General features: G+C 37.5%; 1 protein-coding gene across 1 annotated transcript in view; it reads right to left on the reverse strand.

Annotated features, from left to right (window-relative positions):
• Positions 1 to 24,071, reverse strand: part of LOC107560615 (double-stranded RNA-specific editase 1-like) — a 122,405-nt gene that overhangs the window by 74,293 nt on the left and 24,041 nt on the right. The window lies entirely within an intron of this gene.

Below are 24,071 nucleotides of genomic sequence, written 5' to 3' on the forward strand. Positions count from 1 at the left end.
CCAACCTGAATAATTTTTATGAATCCAGTAGCTCATTAATCCTTGGTGCGTTTTTTTATTGTTCTTATTAGTATAATTCGTATCATTATTTTTGTTAGTTTTTCCCCCAATTTTTTTTTTTTACCGAAACACTGAATGACCAAAAAAGCACCACCACCAGTCCGAAGTTCAGTTAAAATGACTAATATTAAAAATGACATTCATACATGGTTATCAAGTTTTTATTCTAAATACTAAAGTTCTATCATTAAATAATATTGACTTTCATCAATATTTTTTTAATATTTGATTTTCAGAGTAACGTACGTATCCGTTTAACAGAAAAGCTCTGATTGGGGGATTTGAGGTCTTGATATCTGGCAACCGCAAACATGAACGCTCTCATAATACAGTCTTGTACAGCAGTCTGAAATATTTTGGCTCCACTTTTTTCAACAAAAATAAAAAGACTTTGGTAAAGTTTTTGAACTTTTAACTTCATTTTAGTCTCGTCTTTTTTTCGTCAACGATATTGCATGTTCATTTAGTCTCAGTTATCGTTTAATGACCTTACTATAGTCTCGTCATCCTCTCGTTTTCATCAGGGAAAAAAACCTAATTGACGAACATTTTTCGTCATACTTTTTAGTTAATGAAATTAACACTAGTTGCAAGAAATGATGCATCGCGAAACAAATGCCAACTTTTATCCGATGTAGGGCTGTCCAAAAAAATTCAAATTTCGAATATTCGTCGAATTTAAAATAAAAATCCACATTTTTAGGTGTGCGTTAAAGGGTCATGAAACCCCAGACTGCTTTTTCTGAGATTTTAGCAGAGGTGTTTGTGTTGCACATAATAGAAGACAATGTTAGCATCCAATAATTTTAACTATTGGAGAAAACTGTTTTGCGCTATTTTCATCTTCCTGGTTTAAAATCTACATCGTGTTGACGTCACAATTTGTGACACGGCAATGGACTATAGTACATCGATGACGTGTCGGTGTCTATTAAATTATTCATGAGACTGCGTGTTCTTATCCTATGAGAAGACGCTTCGCTTAATTATTCACAACAGCATGTGTTGATTTGCTATGAGAGAGGCTTCAGATTGTGAGATCGCGTACATTATCTGAGAGAAACGTTCATGAATCGAAGGAGAGTGTTTGTTTTTGCTTTTTTAATAAGAGTTCGGCACAAACGCGATTCATTCACTTGCTATTTTCATCTTCCGGGTTTAAAATCTACATCGTGTTGACGTCACAATTTGTGACACGGCAATGGACTATAGTACATCGATGACGTGTCAGTGTCTATTAAATTATTCATGAGACTGCGTGTTCTTATCCTATGAGAAGACGCTTCGCTTAATTATTCACAACAGCATGTGTTGATTTGCTATGAGAGAGGCTTCAGATTGTGAGATCGCGTACATTATCTGAGAGAAACGTTCATGAATCGAAGGAGAGTGTTTGTTTTTGCTTTTTTAATAAGAGTTCGGCACAAACGCGATTCATTCACTTAGTGAGTATAACCGGTTTCACAGCTCCATGACACAACCAGTCAAAAGGCTTATATAATCGCCGCATAATAAGCCTTAAAAAGTTATCAGAGGTGCAACAGCATGTTCATGTATGTTTTCGATACGGAGTGCAAATGGCTGTGCATTTATTTGTGTTTTTAACTCTATGGGAGCGAAATGAAACTGTCTGAACCCGAAGCTGTGTGTGTTGTCGGTCTACCCTCTTCCCCCTCCGCTCCGCGCCTCGCCCACTTCTTTAGCATTATTTTAAAACTGTGGTGAGAACTAACCAGTGCTGAAACAGGGGGTTTCATGACCCTTTAAGGAGGCAGCCTTATTAGTGGCGCATGAGATGCTATGACGATGTAAGTGTCATTGCATTTTAATGTTTTTGTTAATCTATCCAGCTGAAGCCACTGGATGCGACGCTGCTGCATTATTAATTACAAATATTGCGGGAAAAGAGAACATCAATTTTGTATTAAACTATGCATACATACATGATGCTGTTTTGTTTACAGTTGTTTAAGCAACTTACCGTATTGACCCGAATATAAGACTATGTTTCTTTCTTGGAAATACATCTGAAAAAACGCAGTCGTCTTATATTCAGGGTCTAGACTTTGACATGTCAATAATACACCCACAACAATAGGTGGGGCCAAATATGCATAAAACGAGTGTGCCATGAAATGTAATGCGTGTTGTAAAGGGACCAAACTCCCTTTGTGATTTTAAAACGCAAGACAGTACCCAGATTTGAAGACTCCAGTAAGATTTAACTTCTACTGTTAATAAGATTTTGGTAGGCTACTATTAGATGGATAGCCTAAATGTCCTAATTCAGATGGGCTACCTGTTTTTGTTTTTTTATGGTATATCAAAAAGTGTATATTTTTTAAATGTGATTGTTGGTACATTTTACCTGTTTTTACCATACTTTCAAAACAAAAATTATAAAAAGGAAAAATATGCAATATGAAAATAATTGATGACAAAATGTGTTTTTGTGAGAAAAAAAAACAAGATTGTTTTTAAAAAGCCTTTTTTCCAAAAGGTACATCTTGAAAAAGGGGGGTCGTCTTATATTCGGGCCAATACGGTAATTTTAATTGGTTTATAAACATTATGCACTTTTTTCACAGTTATCTATAGTTTTTTCACATGTTATCTTATGCTTTGAATAAACGTGCATTAGTAATATTTTGGTCGATGCGCCCTCTTGTGGCCTCAAGAGAGAAGCCAAAAGCTTCTCTTCACCCTAACTGAAATTATGCTTTTTAAATTAAAAAAAATTCAAATTTAGTTTTTCAGCCATTTTGACAGCCCTAATCCGATGCATACTTTTTTTTTATTAACTTTTATGCTTTTTATACTAATCTTACCATCCCTTTGTGAGATTACAAATTTAAGAATCTGTTTAAGATCTGCTGATTCTGCATCCTAACATCATATGAAAAACTAAGGTGATCTACATTGTATTGGGCATTCACGGTGAACACGATGGCATCTGTTTACTGACTAAATTCAATAAAGTTTCCAGTGAGAGGGTTCCACAAGTCTCTTTTCTTTACAGTTAACTACATGTGAATGTTTACATGTCTTCAGTCCTCGTGGCCAGGTGCAGCTTAAACCATTTGAAGCATTGATTTCCTGTATTGTCTTCAGATGTTTTGTTTTAAGTGGTCACTTCTGAGGCTGCGTGTAAGGTAAACACCTTCAATCCGTCCCTCCCGAACCTATAACAAAAGTGTCTCTCGCGGGACAAAATGACCCGAAGGTCAAAAATGACACTCATTTTATTTTTGGTCCAGAAAGCTTATATTGGAACATTTTTATAATTTTTTCCCTAATTTTTTATGTAGGTTTTTCGATTATTTTTGGGTGATTTTTATCATATTTACCTTTTATTCTGGATATTTTTAAAAACACAAGCAAATAAGCAGTTTTTGTACATTATTTCACCAAAAACAAAGAAAGACACAATTTCAGTCCCGTTTCATCAACAACCAACAGATGGTCTTGGAACTGAGTCACTGAGGGTCTCTGAAGCCATCTGGTGGGGAAAAATTACATACAATTGCATTTTATATTTACAGCCACTAGAGGGGCCTATAGAACCCTATGGACATTTTTAACTGAGCAAAACAAGTGAAACATGAGAAATGAGAATCTTATAGCTTCAATTTGGTTGTTTATGGATTAAAATATATATTGAAACATTACAAAATCCATATTTTGTAAAAATTATTCAGTTAAAACTGAATTATAACCTAAACATATGTATATTCATACAATTTCATAAATATGAAATAAATATATATTTAAAAAATATATAAATATGATAAACTCATTGGTCTCCACCACATCACTCAAATCTAATTGTGTTAAGTAATATAATAAAGCAATGTGTTCTATGAGAGTGTGCATACCATGTGTGTGTTTGTGCATGTGTGTATACGTGAGTTTTTTTTGCATTGGGGATATTCTGTAGTCTCAGCCTTTCGTTTGGGTATAAATCTTTACTGGATTGTCTCAGAGTTTGTATATCAAAGAAAATCAAATGTAATGAAAAATGCAGTTTTCTTATAAATTCCATTCATTCCTATGCGGGTCAAAATGACCCGTGAGGGACACTTTTGTTACTTTTTTTTTATTGCACCCATTTAAACTCCTCGAATCCACTCAAATTTTTTTGTGCAAGTGTGACAAAAGTAAAGAAATCTTGGACCGGTACGATCAACACACGATTTTTAGAATTTTTTTGAAAACTTTTCGGGTCAAAATGACCCGAGGGACAGATGAGGGTTTTAAGGACTGCCCACTGAGTGCCTATACAATACAATGTATGCCTGCCTTAGTAAGACTTTTGAGTGATAAAAAAACAGTTTAAAGTTACAGACATTTGCAGAATCTAAAGAGTGATGTATGTTAACATTGCTGTGTGTGTTCATACAGCATAATAACGTGAGAAGAGCAATGGTGATCTTCCTCAGATACGCCATTATCAGGCCGCACATGCTCCCTTCACTCCATCAGAGAAGCTTCATTTCCTCCAGTCTGCTGGCTGGGCAGAAATCTCTCTGCCACATTTCATCAGTGGCCCACTGGAGAGCCTTTAAATGACATGAGACAATAATCTGAACTACATCCCTAATGTTTGCATAGTCTTTGTAGAAGATATTTAGCATTTATAAAATTGTATTATGTTTTTCAGTACTACCCTGAAAATATAAAATATTTTTCTAATATTTTCTAACATTATATTTTTTAGGAGACAATAACAAAAAAATTATAAAAGATGTCATTTAAATTTTTTTTTTTATTGTTCATCAATTTTTCAGTTTTAGTACTTCAGATTAAACTTCTTTCATATCTCATTAAGCGTTTTAAGCTTTCTAATATCGTTCATCTAATATTTATCTTATTTCACCTTTATGTGAATTAATAAAAAAGTAGTAAATTTTTTTGGAAGTCTTGTTTTTTTTTTAACAATAGCAATACTAATTTTTATTATCATGCGTTTCATCGACTATATATATATATATATATATATATATACAGTGGGTACGGAAAGTATTCAGACCCCCTTAAATTTTTCACTCTTTGTTATATTGCAGCCATTTAGCCATTTCATTTAAGTTAATTTTTTTCCTCATTAATGTACACACAGCACCCCATATTGACAGAAAAACACAGAATTGTTGACATTTTTGCAGATTTATTAAAAAAGAAAAACTGAAATATCACATGGTCCTAAGTATTCAGACCCTTTGCTCAGTATTTAGTAGAAGCACCCTTTTGATCGAATACAGCCATGAGTCTTTTTGGGAAAGAGGCAACAAGTTTTTCACACCTGGATTTAGGGATCCTCTGCCATTTCCGTACCCACTGTGTGTGTGTGTGTGTGTGTGTGTGTGTGTATGTATATATATATATATAAAGCATTGGAAATAAACTAAAAATAATATAATAAAATTAAAAAGAATAAAACAAAATGAAGAGAAAAATAAATTCATAAAATAAAATAAAAGTGTATGTAAATTTATGAGCAGAAATGTATACAGATTCAATGATTGGAGCAGGATTCAAACCACATATTTAAGCACAACCACAATGTGTCACATGTTTGTGATTTTCAATGCCACACCATATCCTCACAGCACATCCATTACTACCACCAATGCTGCAGGAACCATGAGTGACGCAAAGCCCCTAAAGTTCCAAAGATAACTCCGATCCAGCTCAACATCAGGCGTCAACCGCACAGAGAGACACCGCCGACACAATGCGGCCCAATCAGGCCTGTGAGTGAGGGAATTACATTAGCAGAAGACTTCTTAAAGAGAATCACGCCTCCATTTTTCTGCTCCTTTCGGCATCCGGCCTTAGATAAGAGGAGACGACAAACTCACGGGGGGTTTGACAAAGCCGCCTTAAGTTGCCAGGCCACATTAGGGGGTGTGAGGCATGCTGAAAACACCACTTCAGCAGCGCAGGATTTGCTTGGCTGACAGGCCTCAGTTCTCAGGTCTCAGCCTGCACCACTCAGACTGTAAAGGCAAACGGCAAATGCTCGGATAAAAGGGGTGTAACGATACTCGAACCGAACTGAAGAACCACGATACACCTCCCACAGTACATACCGCGGTACTCTCATGGCCTACCCTGCCCCCAACGGAGGCATTTCAAACGCATATGGCCATGATGGTTTTGAACTGCTTGAATCACTTTGAAATTACCATTAAGGGAAACATGTGCAGACCAAATCTGTCATATAGGCTACATAAAATTATAATGAGAACACGCCTGTTAAAGAATATGCCATGTTTCAGCACGTTGTTATGGAAGGAATGCGTCCACAGTGTTATATCTTCATGACTAGCTGTCAAGTTCACTTGTGCAGCCACTCACAGCCTTTCGTGGAACTTTAAGTTGCAATATTTTGTCAGTGTCAGCTCGTGACTCTCGAGTGTCAGATTGAGTTATTACATATTTCATTAAAATCATTTCCTTATTGGCCGGCTATTCCAATTTATTTATCCATGGCACATGCATTTTTTTTATACATGTAGCCTAAGTAATGCTGTCCAACTACTTGTTTGCATTATTTAGACATTATTTTATAGAAGGCAATAGATTTTTTGGTAACACTTTACAAAGCAACAATTTTTAAAGCCTCCTTTGTTAATGCATTAATTAACATGAACTAACAGAGAGCAATTATTGTTATAATAAGTGAATCTAGTGTTCTTTAGCATTGCTGGTGCCATGGAATGAACCCTACCCCCCACAGCAAAGAGAACCGAACCGTGGCTCCAAAACCATGATATGAACCGAACTGCGGCATTGGTATATCGTTACACCCCTATCGGATAATACCTTTAAATGCAACCCTCAGCGGCTGCCGCCACACCTCCTGCCTGGGCTTATCCACACACCGGCCGAGTGTGACGCCCAATACCTCACCCCGCTCCCGGACAGGTGGACAAACACATGAGCTGTGCTCCAAAACCCAGTGAGCTGCCTACTTAGACAGCATTTCAAGTTGACTCCTGAAGCAAAGAACATATAATTATGTATGATCATGCTGCCGTTTAAGATACCTCATTTTGGCCAAATTCAAAGGCAGGATTGCAAGTATTCTTTCCAATGAAATGCAATGAAAAATATATCCACAATAGCTGAAAAAAAAAATAAATAAAAAAAAACTTCAGAGAAGAGTAAAAACATTACAAACAGAAATTAAATAAATGAAAAATCAATATATAATAAAAATAATAAAAACAAAAACAAAACAAAAAATAAAATAAAATCGATCAAATAGAAATAAATAATAAAAATAGAAAAAAAAATTAATGAAAAACGAAAAATAAAACAAATAAAAATGTATAAAATGACAAATAATAAAATAAAAGAATAAAAAACTAAATATTAAATCTTGCAGAACTGTATATAGATGTGCTGACTTCTATTTAGACCTCATTTTAACAACCACAATGTCATATTTGTAATTTAAAATGCCACACCACATCCTCATAGCACATTCACTACAACTAATGTGATTTAACTGCATAAGCCAGGATGCATTTGGAGATGCAAGCATAAATATCAGACGTTAAACACTTACTAAACACTTCCACCAAGTACTGTACATTTCCAAAGTAGGACAGAATTATTACACACATTAACTAAGAAAGATGAAAACCTCCCAAAAAAAGCCTTTATGGCAGATTGGGGCAAAGAAGCTGAAATTTAGATCTCAAACTGACATTCACAAACTTTAATTCCATTACCTACCGCAAAAAGCAGCTAATCAACTTAGCATTTCTACACACTTCATTTCTTCATATAAAATCAGATGACAGTGCAAAAGAAAAAAGAAGAAAGAAAAGCCTTTAAAATAATAATCCCAATTCAAATACGATTTCACACCTACCTAGATGGAAATGAGTTAATCAGAACATTTTAAAAGTACCCTTAAAATGACATTAAAAAAAGAGAGGAGTTAAGCAAGTACAAAGTTAAAGTTTCCTAACTTCCAGCAGACTCCGAATCAGTCCACTCCTCTCCAGAATACACCATCATGACTGACAGAGAGAGAGAGGGCCTTCAATAGCAGCCCACAGTCAGATTCGGTTTTGCTCTCGATCGCAGGACTCTCATTATCTGTCAGATAGCAGGGACAATCTATGCAGAACATTGCATAAAAACAATTCAAATGAACTCCAGCGCTTTAGTCACGTAATATAAACCAAACTCAAATATATATAACATTTATTAATAATTCAATATAATTCTCCAGCATGCCTGCGAGCGATCTTTGTTCTTGCGGTTTGTGGTTCATCACCATGGTGACCCGTCAGAGACACATGCTGCTCATTCCACAACAATCCCAGCGAGAACAGCATCACCTAAACTAAGCACAGAAACATCCATCATTCACGAAACACTGCAGCAAAAAATTCGAACTTCTGCAACATGAAACTGAATCATGCAGAATTCTCCCCAAACCACTTACTTTAAAGAAAACGCTGCCTTATGAACTTTTTTACATCAATGCGATACTGTGTGAGCCTATTTATTAGTCATAATCTTCAGGGTCTCTGCATGTATAAATGAATGAAACTAAAGACCTTTTAAGACTTAAAAGAAATCAAAAATACATTTAAGGACTTAAAGGCCCTCATCAACTCAAATGAATGATAAATACAGGTAAAAAGCTTTTTTTTTTGGTAATTTTTTTATGACATTCAATGTTCTAAGTTTGCTTAAAAAGGATGAATGAGGAATTATCATTTTGACCAAACATACATTTTCCGAATTTATAAATAAATAAATTAATTAAAAACACAAAGATGTTTATGTGAAAACTACAACAGAGCAAAAAACATGTTGGCAATAATCAGGGAATGATTTCCACTTTTGCTTTATACTAAATTAATTAATGGAACATTAATATCCAAGTAGATTTATAAATAAATAAATAAATAAATAAATAAAATGGCTGATTCAACGTTTGGATTCTTGCAATATTAAAAATGTAAATATAAAATGAAACATTAAATATAAACAATATTCAATTAAAAAAATATTGACAAAGGATTATTGGACAGTGAATTTAAAACACTCAAGGACCTGCAGACATCCCAGTATTTCAACATTTCTTTATATTTCTAAACTTATTTACCCACTTTTTAATCACGTTCAGTACAGAGTTGTATTATCCAGAAGCACAGCTGTATCATACAGAAAACTGCATTACCGGCTTTCGATTTTACCAGACAAAATGACAAAAAGTGCCTTTTACCTTCATTTAAAATGATAAAATGACAAATACTGCATAAAGCTGATGAAGCTACCAAAATAAAACGGATACATAAAACTGATAAATATTACATATATTCTCTTTAAACTCTTCTCTAATAAAGAAATTAGTTTAAAATCATTTTACATGCATCGCACTACAATACACATGAACTTCCCAAAAGAGTTTCATGTCAGCTACCCTTAAATATCGGTCTAGAAATGCAAATCACACACACACTGAAGAAAACGCTGCATACGATCAAGTTTTAGAAGTCGAAAAACGATCACAGATCTCCGCCAGGCCTGTTAAAGAAAGCGTTCTGACCTTTCCGCTCCGAGCGCTTCTTGCGTCGCCGCTTGAATCGGGTCCTAATCAGGCAGTAGTAGGCCCCCATGCAGCGCGCGGCGTCCACAACCAGGGCCATGGCCGCTTGACCCTGACACTCGAGTCGGACACAGGAAGCTACCTGACTGCACTGTCCTGTGTTTCTGAGGCACTCCGTGAAGGTGTGCGCCGCCAGCCCCCTTCCCTCGCTCCACACATTCAGCTCTACCACACACACACACAAACACATGCGTGGTCTCCTCCCCCTCCTCTGCTTTTGGTACTTGGTGAGAGGAGAGAGAGAAGCAGGAAGCTCAGAGGAGAGGACACTAGTAGAGCTTTACAAGGTTCGACAGAGTAAACACAGACCGCTGGAAATTTTGCGCTGGATTTGTTTCTTCCCTTCTCTAACACATATTTTTTTTTAAATCACTTCATATAAAATAGTTTCTGATCTAACCACCATTAGATACCAGAAATGACAGACCAAGCTGTGAGAACAGTATTTGTGTCACAGGGTGGCGCTGTTGCCCTTTTCTTTCTGCTATTTCCCAAATTGTCTCTGCACATAATGTCAACAAGCTTCTACTACTTTCACAGAAAATATCAAAATCAAACTCATCATGCTGTTAAAATAAACCCTGAAACTGTATATATACTGTAAGCTAATGTGACTAGCAAAAGACTGAGAAATATCTGATGACCATTTCAGCCTGGTAACAGTGCCTAAAACAATGGTGTAAAACTCTCCAAGCGTGTCCTCACTCCGTTTCTTCAGGGACAGATTTATTTCCATTATAGTAAATACAATTTGATGGTTGAACAACAGCTTTAGGGCTGGAAATGCCGGAGGGTCCCACACAATTAGGGGGCCGCAGCATCAACTGAGATGAGAAGTTTCAAGAGCAGAGCAAATAAGAAGCAGCCATGCAATGCACCGCAATCAGCATTTCAGAGCATTGTGTGACCACAGTTAAAATGTTCAGCGGGGGATCTTTAACCAGCACAGACCATCAGACGACAGGCTCCTCAGTCAGTCTAAATGGGATGCGGGAGTCACGCATGTTTGGATCCGAGGGCCTGAACTAGCTGTAGAGGACAAAAGGCTAATTGCAGATACACTCTTCATTACAACGATAAAATTACTCCTCCGTCAACCCTTGCCTCCCCTGCTTTTTATCAGTGGTCTAAGAAAAGAGGCAATAACGAGCTCTAACTGTCCTGTGTGCTCACTTTTCTTCTTGTGAAGCTTTGCGGGAATAGTTCACCCGAAGAAGAAACTTCCCATTTAACAGAGCTCTCAGTTACATTTTGGCACATGCAATTTTAGCAGGTAAAAAACATCTCAGCCAATTACAAGCCTTCTCAATTTTTGAGTATCGCACATGCTAAGTGGTTTCATAAATCACATTCCTTTGCCATGTCTTCTACAGTATTCGACTGTCTCAAGATCAAAGCAGACCAGATGAGACCGGTTTTAATGCTGCCAATGAAACTAAGAGAAATGCTAAGTAAACACCATTGCCATATGTGCAGGAATTCAATAAAAGAATACATAAATCACACCTCCAGACAGAACAGAGATTTCTCTAAGAGAGGAGATAAAAATACTGATAAGGAACGAGGAGTCCCTGCCAACAACAGACAGCTTAGGTGAGAAATCAGTCGGGGTTGAAACGGTTCCAATAAAACAAGAACCATACGGTTTGCAACCCACCGTTTGATATATGTTAGTACCAGGGTTCATCTAATGTTTAACCTCTTAATTAATAAAAGGCGTCTATTTTTAAAACTAATTACAGTGATTCTCTCTACTGCAGAGGTTCTGTACAGTACAGAGAGGAAATTAACTGAACTCAGTTGTAACAACGAAAAAAGCACAAGGTAGCCGATAGCCTTGTTGGGCGAATGCTCCAACGCACATCGCGGTTATGCTTTGCGCGACCCAAGTGGAATGCCAGCTCTGTCCAACAATGCTTCCTGTCTGCTCTATACGGTATTATCCAAATTATAGTGAAAAAAGCAAAAGGCACAAGTTGTCTTTAATTTCAAAATGTAAAAAAAAAAACAGGCTTAAAAGACAATATAATTCACTAATATACAGTATTAATATTAATAATATTGTTAATAATAATTATTATTATTTTGCTGCATATTAAGTTGACCTCAACCGAGGCACTACCACATTGGGCAGGGCGCAGGCACTCAGACTCACTGAAACATACAGAAGGGAACTTCTACTGTATGTACTAGAAATTACATGGACGTGAAGGATGCCAAGAAGATGCTACAGTAGAGTGCACATAGAACGCAGAGAAGAACAGAGGCATTCTCGCTGTCAGTCATCACCAGACTCGGAGGCCTTCCTCAGGCCGACAGAACCTGCTAGGACGAAGAATGACCAGAGAGAGTGATAGATAGAGAATGAGAGGGCAGGAGATGCAGACAGGCTATTTTCCCACAGGGAATCAAGTCTGTAGATTCTCATGAACATGACGTAGAGAGCAGAAGCTTGTGTGCCCATCTCTGCTGCAGTGTACCGCCAGCCCCCACCCCACCCTTCCTTGGAGCAGCTCTGCTGGCAGAGCAGGCAGGAAATATAGAGCCATTAGATGGAGAAAAAGACATGAGGGGAAAATTACTGCTGTAAAGTGTGAACTTCCGACAGTAGAGTCAGTAAGATATTAAATTCATTTAAAGATGCCTGGCTAATATCCTCTGTAGCCTGGTTTGTATAGTTACCTCAAGTCAACGCAGCATATACAAGCAAGGCACAAACATTGCAAATATAGCCTACACCAGAGACGTGTAAACACTTGGTCAAAGCGTGCCTTGTAAACTAGCTCCTCTGTAACATCAACAATACTGGCTCCCGTGGTGGGAGTGCAGGTATCATGGGACATAGTAAACTTGTAGGATATTACTCGGTGTGTGCTAATAGTGGAGGAGAAAACCAATACCATTCACAGACATATGATCTTCTCTTATTCTCCAGTTACACCACAAGGGATCGGAAGCTTCGGCCCATTAGCAAGAGTCATTAACACAAGTCTAAGTGCAAGTGGTCTAACACAACAACAGCTCTGTTGTAGACTTACTGGCTCCAAAGTAGGATAAGATGTTCTGGTCCCGTTAAAACAAGGCAGAGGGAAAAAAACAAAAAACAAGACCTTTTGTGGCTTGAGTACCATTGCTGGTCACTGTGTGAGTTCTTGGCAAGGTGTCCACTTGGTAGTCCACGTCTGACTGTACATTGCCGGACTGGGCACGAGAATAATGCTGTGCTGTTTCTCCTTAGGAAAAACAACATTCCCTGGTTTCTACTAAGACGTGAAAAGGATCTCAAATGCTGACCGCACGGACTGAATCAACACTGTCAACTCCCACAGGAGCTCCAGAATGGAGGTTTGCGACAACCAGAGCGAAGCAGAGGAATAGGTCTCAGTGTGGAATGTCACATAAGGCCATGTTTAATCTCCTTCCCGAGACCTACAAATCCAGATCCATTCTTGCACCTCCACTCTTTACTTGCACTTGACAGATTGGGGTTGTTTGTTTGTGGTGTGTTTTCGTATTCCCTGGGGCTTGCTATTTGGGTCAACTCTCCAGGGAGAAGCAAGGATAGTGTGCAGAAACCAGCTGGCCGGCACAGCTGGAGCTCATGGAACCTACCAAGTGACATCTGCAGTTCTGAGGCCAAGGGCGGGTACCCAACTTTACCACCTGGGCACTGATTAGGCCTTCGGGGAGTGAGCAAACTCAGGAAAAGACCCTTAAAACCAAGAGGGTGATCTGTCAAATATGCTTTGAGCATAGCACTGTGGCGTGTCTATTGCTAAACTTTTCCGAAGCCTCGGAGAGTGGCCTTGTACTGTGAAAAATGATGAAGACGCAGTGCAGCTTGTACCCAACAAAAAAGTCTCCCAGGCCAGGACAAACGCGGAAAGTACCATAACCCCCACACACAAACACTCAGCTCCAACAAAGCCTGCTCTGTAAATTCATCAATAAGACTAAACCTCTTTCTGTTGAGCTAAGAGTTGAGCTAAGAGTTTTGCTCTTTGGCAGAAACCGAAACCCAGTGATTACCGAGGTCCAGCACCAACCTGTGACAATCCAGACTAGTTACACCTCTGAGGATAAGATCTTTCACAACACTCTTGACCGCTCTTGTCGGAGCAGCAGAACAATGCTCCTGAGTTTTTTCCCACGCAGGATCTCTCCTGAGGTACTCCAGCTCGTGTTACAGCAGTTGTGTTTAAGTAGGCCAGGAGTGTCTAAAAGAGAGATTGAAAGAGTAAACAAGGAGGATCTCACACTGCGCTCGATGGGGAACTGAGGTGGGTTTAAACAGGCCACTGAACAAGCCAAAAATGAAAACTCTGTCATCATTTACTCACCCTATTGTCGTTGCTAACCTGTATGATGCTCTTTCTTCTGCAGAACACAAAAGGCGGCATGGCGAATAATGTCCCAGCAGTTTGGTCCACATTGGTCCAAAAAGAACATGAAAGTCGCCCGAAGCAACATAATACTTTGTATGATGAAATTATCTAAACTGAGGTCTTTATTCACTCTCAAATCAAAGCATTAAATCAATGCACACACAGACTATATTCAAATATGGTGCCACAAACCTTAAATGTCATGACGTTTTGGTCATGTGATGTGAGGTGAGGTTTGACACTAGTTGATGTTGGAGATTTGTGTCACCATATTTGATTTAGTCTGTGTATGGATGTGTTGATCAATGTTTTGGTTTGATTTGAGTGAATAAAGGCAAACATTTCAGATTTCATAAATCTGTTCAACATACAAAGTTGAGTTTTTTTGGATTCATTTCACAGTACTATTTATTTCACACTCTGATGACTTTTAGAATATGGACAAACAAATATAATCTTTTGTGTTCAGCAGAAGAAAATAAGTCATACAGGTTTGTAATGATATCAGGGTAAGTAAATGATAAGATCATTTTTTGTAGAGGAAAAGTCAGCCCAGAAAATATCAGCAGCTCTAGGAGCTAACTCTAATGTAAAACTTTATACAAAATGATCTGAAAATACAGACATTACACACTGCACTCAATTTTCTTGGGCCCTGATTGAGCACCACCAAGAATACGCATTATGGATGTTTCTCTTTTCCAATAGGCCCATTCCAGGTCTTGGAGTCTCTACTATCAAATGGATAGGTTGAATCAGATGTGTTTGATTAGGGAGACAGTGTGCAGTGTTGATGGTACTGCAGGATCAAAGTTGAGAAACACTTTTCCAATCAGAATCTAACTGGCTAAGACTGACTGATCAAAAGGTTTTAATACTACTAAAGCCTGACGTTAACTCTATAGATCAAAAAGCAAGAACTCTCAATATGATGTATACAAGACTACTGCATTAGGTAAAGAGAAACAGGAAGGAAACTTTTGAATGGTGATGACTGCGGTCTGTAGAGGAAGGCGTAGTTTAAAGCTGGCCGCCGGTCTGCCCAGCATCCATCTCTCAAATCAGTGGGCGTACTCCACAGCAAACACAGCTATTTCCGCTGAATATGGAAGGAAAGGCTGCTCGGAATTCCTGAATAGCATCATGGGGGAAGGGACAGTCTGCGGCTACGGTATGAGACCCTGTTCTCCGTCCCATCTGTTTCAATCTTAAGCTCAGAGCGATAAGACAAGCTTTCCTCCATCCAACATCAACATCAGGCTATGCTCTTATCTGTCCCTAGCCCAACACTATACAACATCTAGCCAACTGTTCACCTGACAGAAAGACTGATATCCACAAAGGGTTAATCCTATCTGCTGTATATCATTACACAGGAATTATGTTCATAGAAAACCTCATTAACCTCACCTGCAATTCAGTGACACAAAAAGCCCTGAGGAAGAAAAAAAACAAAACAAAAAAACTGGCGGTGGTAAATTGCTTCAAAGGACCGGTCTTAATCAGACCAATCATTAGCATACAGCGACCATCGTCCCAATGAAACACAACCTTCAGATGATGAGGGAGCAGGTGATCCAACAGCACACAAAAGAGAAACCAGAAAGCCTGCTTGTGTTTGCACTGTGCCAACATTTACTTTCTACAGGGTTGTTTATTTTTCTTGCGAGTGTGCAATGAGGGTTTTGGCATCGTCGGCACTGCAGCAAGTCGCTGTTCTCCTGCACCCTCGAGCTGTCATTAAATATATAAAGTCCCATATTCATGTTTTACAGAACTCTTTCATTACATGCTGCTCTTGCTCTCGGAGTCGCTCTGAAATATTTACAAGCTCATTGAGACGTCAGAAGGCAAGGAGCACTTTCTTTTAATTCTAGTTTTCAGTACCAACTCACAAATGCTTTGAAAAAACTGCTGCAGTAAGCCAACCGGATGAGGTTATGTAACAAAACTGTGCACAAGAGTACATGACTGTACAACCAGAGAACTCAGGGTTCCAGGATTCATTCATGGCATTTTAATATGGTCAAGGATACGTTCATTGCTTGAAGCAGTCAGGAAGCATGGTTAGGCATTCAGAATTGGTACACTTTTAATTTAATTTAATTTGGACTTTGCATTGAGCAGACTCACAGGAAGCTGCATTGGCAAGACAGGACGAGGAATTTAGAACGTAAGAATTGGCTCGCTTTCATCATTTGGATGTGAAATTGAATTGGCCACACCCACAGGAAGTTGAACTGCTAAATTCATCACAGGCAATGCATTCTGGGAAATTAAATCCGTTTATCTATCCATCCATCTATCAGCAAGGCCTATAAACCCTTGAACTTTAAGGCTTTTTAAACTATGCAAAACTTTCAAACAAGTCTGTCAAGTAAACATTCAAAATCTGTATTCACAACCTTTGCTTTTCCAGTTGAATGTCATTTCATTTTCCTTACATTAATATTTAAACTGCATCCTGCATGCTACCTCAATTGAAATTCAATTAAAATGATTGAATTTATTGAAAGTACATACAAACATCTGATGATCAAATCAAACTATTTTCAGATTATAAGCAATGTTACAAATGTATTCTCTTGGAATCCGCAACCAAAGATCCAGAGAAAATGGAATAAGTCCATCTAGGCCTACAATACTCATAGCCAACTTCACAAAGTAATTTAGTCATGTAAACCAAATTCACAGAAACAAACAACATGCTTTGCTACTCCTGAAAATCAATATTCAGTGTCCATATTATACATTCAAGGATCACCAATGGATTGGCAGCATAATCCATTACGATGACATTTTCTATCATCTCTCTTTAAACACATCATCACTTCAGCTCGAGGCTCTAATCAATTCAGTCAGAGCCTTTCCGTGGGGTCAACCATGCAGAACAGCAGCAGCTGTGACGAGGTAATTTGGAGCCCCCAGCGGCACCCACTGATGGGCCACAAGGCATTGTGGGTAGATTCTCAATGGCCCTCAATGACAAACGGAGCTCCTGTGAAATGGAAACACACTCTGGTTTCACCTCAGTAAGAAAAAATAATGAGAGACTATTACGAGAGGTTACTCTGCTCGTGTTAAAAGACAAGGTACACTAAGTGTAATGTGCTCAAATGACAACTGACGAGGAAAGTCAGGTCTCAACACCGGAGGAAATAATATCGGATTTAACCCTTGTGCTATGCTGAAAATCCTTTATCTATTTAGGTGTTCCTAGGTCGAAAGTGAGCGGCCTCTTAAAAATGTATGCCGCATTAATCACCAAATCTTGTATTAAATGTTTTTATCTTATTTTCTTTCAATCAGCACTGGTTTTGAATCTCATTTTTGGAGCCAATTGATCATAGGCCTCATTGATGCAAGCTTATGCGCTTCAGTTTTTGAGTGAAAAAACAAACAAACAAACAAACAAAAAAACGTATTTGTGGCTAATTTTGGCAATGTTCACTCAAAAAACTAGGTGGCATAACCTCAGATCCATGAGGCCTATGATCAATCAGTAGCAAAAATAAAGTCAGTAAGTTTTAGTCCAATGCAGTAACATTAACTAGTCTCCGGGTCAAAATGACTGAGTGTTAACCAAAAATTATTAATCTGACACTATTTACTCACCCTCATGTCATTCCAAACCCGTATGACTGGCTTTCTTTCGTGGAACACAAATGGAGTCATTTTAAAGACTGTTTTCATGCAATAACAACAAAAGGGTACAGAAGTGTTTAAGAGTGAAAAGAATTAAAAGCACCACAAAAGTGTCATAAACATGGTCCATGACCCATCAAGCTTCTCAAGCAAAATCTTGACTTCTGCCCCAGCTCTCCTGGAAGCAAGTTAAAATGAGAGAAACTGATTTATGAAGGAATCAATCATTATGCATTGAATTAATCAAACCTGTTCACAAAATGATTCATTACCGTCTCACTACAGATTTTCAGTGAATAACGACATGCATTTCAGTCTGTTCCTCACACAAAAAGTTATCACGACATTAGACAAACGAGTCATATGGACTACTTTTCCATGATTAGGGGCCATGATGTTTCTGCATCCTTTTTTTGATGTCTGAAGGTTCAATTTCCCATTTATTGGAAAACGAAGATCAGCACAGTCTTCAGAACTGCTTTAAGTATCCCATTATTCAAGTATTATTTGATCAACTGTCACACTGGCCCCTAATCAAAGCACATATATTCCGTCTGTGCAACAAACCAACAGCTGAGGCCTTTTCTTTAGAAGAAAAAACAACTCAAAAAACTGTCATCCACTCCTAACACAACAACATCTGACACTACCACTCTGATCAGATAGCGCTGAACCATCTTCCAGACGGCATGCAACAGGGCCGTTTTGTGGGCTACGATTTCAAATATCACATAATAAATCACACAGACATATTCCTCACCGCAGACTCATAGAAGAAATGCCAGTTGTCTCTTGGAGAAGTCTGAGAACAAAGCTGCCATTCTGCTTTTCTCAGAAACAGATTTGCGTATCATAAATGCCTCCTTTCCTTGGATCCATTTCAAATCAAGTCTGTTTATGAACTGAATTATGACCCCCCTGACATTTCATTACATTCAATTTGCCCTCTAAAGGACATAGCAGCTTTATAAGTACTAATAAACAGCCAACGTGTTAATAATAGGCATGCTATTAAGCAATCAATTAATAGTGAGAATTGGTCCTTATACTAAAGTGTACCGTATATATGTTAAAAAGTATATATATATATATATATATATATATATATAATATACAATATGATATTTTACTGTATACATACACACACACACATACATATATACACATATATATATAAAATATAAAACTGTATATAAGCTAAAGTCATATTCAAACTAAAGTGATTATTCAGTAAGAATATTGGCATTTACCCAAATGTGAGCTCATAAAAATAAAAAAAAGTCACAAAATCAACCGATGATTTGCTCAGGAATCAGATCTCAGTGAATAACATCAAAGTGAAAAACATCCTATTGATAAATGATGTGGTGTTTGAGAAACCAAACAGAGTGAGCAGAAAGCTGTAGATATAACTTTCTATAAGCCTCTGAGGGGTTTGTTTCAGCAAAGCCAGACCTGTGAGTTATCAATACTAGCATATTAATTGTTAAAAGGAGCTGGATGATGTGTAGTTTTTAAGTACTCCCCCTCTTAAAGGGAAAAACAGGTGTCGTGAGCTCTCTGAAATTACAAAAACTCTGGTAGGAAGCCCTGATATCATTGTAAAATAATATTCTACGCGCTTATCCATTCATCACAGTAGAGTGTACGGCTAGGAGCAAGACAGAATGGTGAGGACACAAACAACAGAAGAGAGAGAGAAGAATAGCTTGTTAAGGCCATTATTTGACATCAGTAGATGCTGAGGTCATGTTCCTCTTGTGTACTGGTCACCGGTGCCTTTGGCCTGCACGAGTCATGGTAGTTTGAGAAGTGTGGTGTAGTGCAGAACTGTCTGATCCTTTTAATGGGGAGCTCAGAGGCCAAAGCTTCCAGAACTGCTCTCTGCTCTCCACAACCGCACTGCAATTTACTCCTGCAGGAGCCAAACGCATACACAAGCAGCTGGGAGAATACTGACCCATCAGTTTGTCAAGCATGTCTGGAGGACAAGAAGAAAATGAGAGAAGCGAAAGCGAGAGCAAAAGGAAAGGAGTATGAAAAAGGGTAAGGAAAGGAAAGAAAGGGAAATGTAAAAAATGTTTAATAAATATAGGTTTGCAAATGGGTGGAAAATTTCCGGAAACTTTCCAAAAATCCCTGGAATATTCCAAAAAATCCTGGAAAGTTTCCCAACTTTCTGCAACGTTTTGGAAATTTACTGGAATTTTTCACTTTTTTGCAACCCTAAATAAACGACAAAAAAAGAGAAGAAAATCAATTGAAAAAGTGTAAAGAAATTACAGGTTACAAAAGAAGAAAAAGAAAAAAGTGATATGAAGAAAAGAAAAAAAAATGGTTAATGACAGAATAGAAAAGAAAAAGGGAAAATAAGAGAAGAAAATGAAAAAGAAATGGTGCAAGGAAATTTCAGAAAAGGGCTATGATAACAGAAAAAGAAAAAATCTAAAAGAGGAAAAGCAAAGACAAGACAATAAAATGAAACAACAGGGTAAAAACAGGCAAGGAAATGAAATAAAAGTGAAAAAGAAAAGGAGGGGAAAATGAATAGGGTGATAAAATTAATGATAGAAAATTAAAGAGGACAAAGTAAATGAAAGGCAAAAAAAGGTAAGGAAATGAAAGGGGAAAAGCAAAGGAAAATTTCAAAAGGATCGGTCAAAGGAAAAGGAAAAGCAATGAAAAGGAGTAAATGAAAACAGAAAAAGAAATGAAAACAAATGCAGAGAACAACATTAAAAAGAAAAGGTATTTATGACCAAAGAGAAGAAAAATTAAAAGAAAAGGGGATATGGAAGTGAAAATACCAAAAGAAAAAGGAAAAGAAGAAAATGGAAAGGAAATTAAGAAATGCAAAGCAAAAGGAAAAGAGAAAAAGCAATAAAGTCATGTAAAAGGAGAGGTGAAAGAAAAAGCAAGGGCAAACAAACATCACAAGCTGTGCATCTGAACTGATTTTACTACAGTAAACAAGATTGCAGCAGTGCACCAAAACAGCAAGAACAAAGAGATGAGCGAAACAACCATCCAGAGAAATGAAGAAATCATCAAGTTTGAATGCTGAGGCAGACTCACTCAGCACAAGTCCACATAAAGAGCTGAGGAATGACCTCCCACACCTCTTATTTCATCCAGCATCCAAACACACCACACAGACAAGCACAAGCAAAGCGCTTCCTCTCCCTACACTCATTCTGTCAGAGAGGTGCTTTCCCTCAGGTCCTCTGTAAAAATTCTGCAGTTTCACTACACCTGCAAGTCGGCGGTCGGCTATTACGACTCCATTTCACCTTAATATAGAGTGTTTACGGTTAGTGGTTCCAGAATGAGAACTGACTAAAATATTAGCATATGGTACAGCACGTAGAGGGCGGGGGAAAAAATCTGAAGTGTAAATGGCACGGCGGTTTTAATGAGATGTTGCCGTTCTGTTATTAGCTCTATGAGTAGGAGATGACGTTTATTTAAAAAAAAAAGATGCTATTTCAGACGTGTCCCAAAGCACAAGTGCACACAAGCAGACTAAAATATACTTTAACGCATTCATAAATGAGTAAAATATTGTGGTAAATCTGCTCTTCAAAGACAACTTAATGGGTAAAACAACAGTCTAAAAATAAAAGCAAGTAAAAACAGCTTATTAGAATGATTTCTGAAGGACCTTTTCATTTAAATTGTAAGAATAATTGATAATATTTCTGTTTCTACTGCATTTCTGATCAAATAAATGCAGACTTTGAGAGCAGAATTTTTTTTTTCCAAAAACAAACTGACCCCAAACTTTTGAAAAGTAGTGTATATGTAATAAAAACAAATATATAACACATTAAAAAAAAAAAAATATATATATATATATATATATATATATATATATATATATATATATAAATGATATAGAAGCTAAAGACATAGACACACTAAAGGTAAATTTATATGTTTTCAAAATAGCAGTTTTCAAATAAAATCAAGTACTGCTGGATTCCCATCAACTACATATAACTCAATCTCGTCTGAATTAGTACAGGAGATCACAGACGGCATTTTCATTTAAACTCAAATGCCATTTGGACAACTAATCCAGTCTGAATAGTGCTTAAATCATCTTGTGTGTCGCAAATGCTCACCGTGGCCTACTAAGACAGGCTCTGACTTAATTTGATCTTGAGTATATTACCATTCCAATCATATCTCGAGGTCAGGAATGCTGCTCTTATGTCCCGGTTGTGTAAGGGGAAGGGAACGGAAGGAAAAGGACACTGGAGGACAGGGCTTCTGCAGGTTGTTTTCACTCAGTCACATGGACCTGAATAAAAACTAGTGTGGAGCCACGGCCAGCATATTAATAGATAATGCCCAACAGGTTGGTACAAGGACAAATTTCCACACTCTGGGCAGTGTGTGTGTTTGAAACATGTTTGGGATGAGTCATGATCGTCAACTAGTGATTCAACAACTAACTAGCTGATTAGTGATGTTGACAAACTCTAAATTAGTTCTAAGCTTGTTGTTGTGATATTCTTAGAAGTAGTGCTTCAATTAGCATGCTTTAATTAGTATGCTTGCCAAAATAAAAACAAGCTCCACTTTAAGTATTCCATTCCATCACAGTCCATGTAACTTTTTCTGAAAGCATAAATAAATTACATGTAAAGCCCCCTAAGAAATTAGTCTAATCAATCTAATTATAAAGGCCTTATTAAAGGAACAGTTCACCAATTATCATTTCAGGCCTGTATGACTGACTGTCATTTGTGACAAAAGATATTTTGAAAAGTATCACAATGTTTTTTTTTTTAAGAAATTAATACAAATATTAGCATTATAAATGTACAGTTTAGATTAAAATTGCATAAAATTATATAAAAACTTACTATTTGTTATCTTTTTCATTATTTTTTTGTAGCTTTTTCACTGTACGAAAAATAGTATTACAATAGGAATACATTTATTGTTTGGTTTAAAAATATTTAATAATAATAATAATAATAATATGTGTTTGTTTGTTTATTTAGCATATTGATATTTTGGCCAAAAAACAAACAAACAAACGAGTAAACCAGTTTAAATATCATAATCACAATTTATCTAAACAATTATTTTTCCCCCCCTAAATTGTTTAGCCCTAACAGAAAGTCATACAGGTTTGGATTGACATGAGTAAATTATGACAATTTACATTTTTGAGTGAACTATCCCCTTAAGGTGTCACTTTCAAAATTACACGTTTTTGCACATCCCTCGTACATTTTGTCTAAACAGCATTCATATAACTAGAATAACCACAGAGCACAGTGCCTGGAAAAAGCAGTGGCTACTTCCTGCCCTCTTCCTCACCTTCATCCTCATCATTAATTACTACTTGTGCTCAGCCTGCCTGTAATAAATCATGTTTTTAAAACTACAACAGCTGAAAACGAATGCTGAAATATGATCCATAACCATGCTTGCGTTTTCTCTCGGTCACCCGTGTCGTGTTGGCGCACTCCATGCTCGTCTGGCACAAGTCCGATTGGACTTTTATCCGCCTGAAACGGGCAAGATTAAAAGAAGTTAGAACAAAGGAAAACACTGTTGGAGATTATCATGAGAATAATAGGACCAATTTGCTATCGCTCAACAGTAAGGCCATTTGGAAATGGGCTTGAGGAAAATAATCTTTTATTAAAATGATTTGACATGCTTGTTCTTCCATTCCGACTCTTTCACGTCTTTTTTTGTGGTCTACATTAAAAGCACCAATTATATGGATTATGTTTGTCTCAAGTCTGGAAAACGCCAGAACTTGCATGGGTTTGTTGGCTATTTGTTATAGTTATAGGTTAAGGTTCAAAGAACACATTTTCCACATACTGTACATTATTGTTTCTCCTCTATGCCCCGCCTTTCTGAAACATGTCGATTTTTACAAAGCTCATCGGTCTGAAAAGCGAGGTGTGTTCTGATTGGCCAGCTATCCAGTGCGTTGTGATTGGCCGAATACCTCAAGCGTATGACGGAAATGTTACGCCCCTACCATACTGTGATGCCCTGTCCGGCCGGAGCGACGAGACAAAAACATTAAAACCCATTATAAACGAGGCATTTGTTGCATCCAGTGGGGACATAATTACTGATTATAATGACTTATACTGTCTTTTTACGCATTGCGTTGCATGGCGCCACGTAAACATAAAACCATGTCTGCATTTGTGATCATAGAGATGACAAACAACAAGCGCTACTCTACACTGCTCAAAACTCGCGTTTGAATCATCAGTGGCAAATTCTTTAAATATAAAAACGTACTTACAGGCTGTGAGTCAGAACAGCCAGCATTGTAGTCTACTCTCCCAGGATCAGGAAAC

Source organism: Sinocyclocheilus grahami, unplaced genomic scaffold (assembly GCF_001515645.1).
Source record: "Sinocyclocheilus grahami isolate Dianchi unplaced genomic scaffold, SAMN03320097.WGS_v1.1 scaffold735.1, whole genome shotgun sequence".
NCBI classification, from domain to species: Eukaryota; Metazoa; Chordata; class Actinopteri; order Cypriniformes; family Cyprinidae; genus Sinocyclocheilus; species Sinocyclocheilus grahami.